Consider the following 738-nt stretch of genomic DNA (forward strand, 5'->3'; position numbering starts at 1 on the left):
AATCTGATTCTTTAAAAAAGTATAATTTGGATTCATTTACACCGGATGGCCATTTTGTGTTGGTTGTTGACATTTTTTTCATTTGACAACCTAAGGAAAAGAGGTCAGTGCCCCTGACTAAAGTCCGGTATTGCATGTTTTAAAAATTGTGGCGCCCAAGGGTGGAAGTAGAATGCCCAAGGCTGCGGTCATAGCGCAGGAAGAGGAAGATATTCGGGAGGACAGTTTGAACGAGAAGCAGAAGGCGACCAAGGCCAAGGATCCTCCAGTCGATGGAAGTACGAGTACTGGATCCTACAGTGGGTGTCCAGGCACATGCGTGGGGAGATGCTCCGGAGAAGCTTTCAAGCAACGTGCAATGGCCACGTTTGGGCCCATGACAGATACTGAGACAGTAGAGCCCCTCCTAGCAATACAAGTAGAAACACAAGGAGTGGGTTTCTGTTTCACTTTTTGGATGATTGGCTTTGTAAGTTCAGTGCTGAGGAATTCTTCCTGCCTCAGGAAATGAATGTACTTAGTCTTGAGCAAGTAAATGTCAAATTATGGTCAACTGGGTGTGGAGAAGAGTTCTCATTGCCCAAACATCCTCAGGGAATGGAAGTCAAGGCAGTAACATAGTCAGCCATGCAGGTCTACACTGAAGGGAAGCCAGAGGGTTTGTGATCATTGACTTTTAAGATAAAGAAGAAACTCCTATGAAGAACTCTTTTGTTTTCTCTTCCTTTTGAGAAGATA

The 738-nt window shown here is 44.6% G+C and overlaps 1 pseudogene; it reads left to right on the plus strand.

Moving 5' to 3' along the window:
- The first annotated feature begins 160 nt into the window (after positions 1-160).
- LOC102261995 lies at positions 161-732 on the plus strand (annotated as a pseudogene).
- The last annotated feature ends 6 nt before the right edge of the window (positions 733-738 follow it).

Source organism: Myotis brandtii, unplaced genomic scaffold, assembly GCF_000412655.1.
Source record: "Myotis brandtii unplaced genomic scaffold, ASM41265v1 Scaffold42949, whole genome shotgun sequence".
NCBI classification, from domain to species: Eukaryota; Metazoa; Chordata; class Mammalia; order Chiroptera; family Vespertilionidae; genus Myotis; species Myotis brandtii.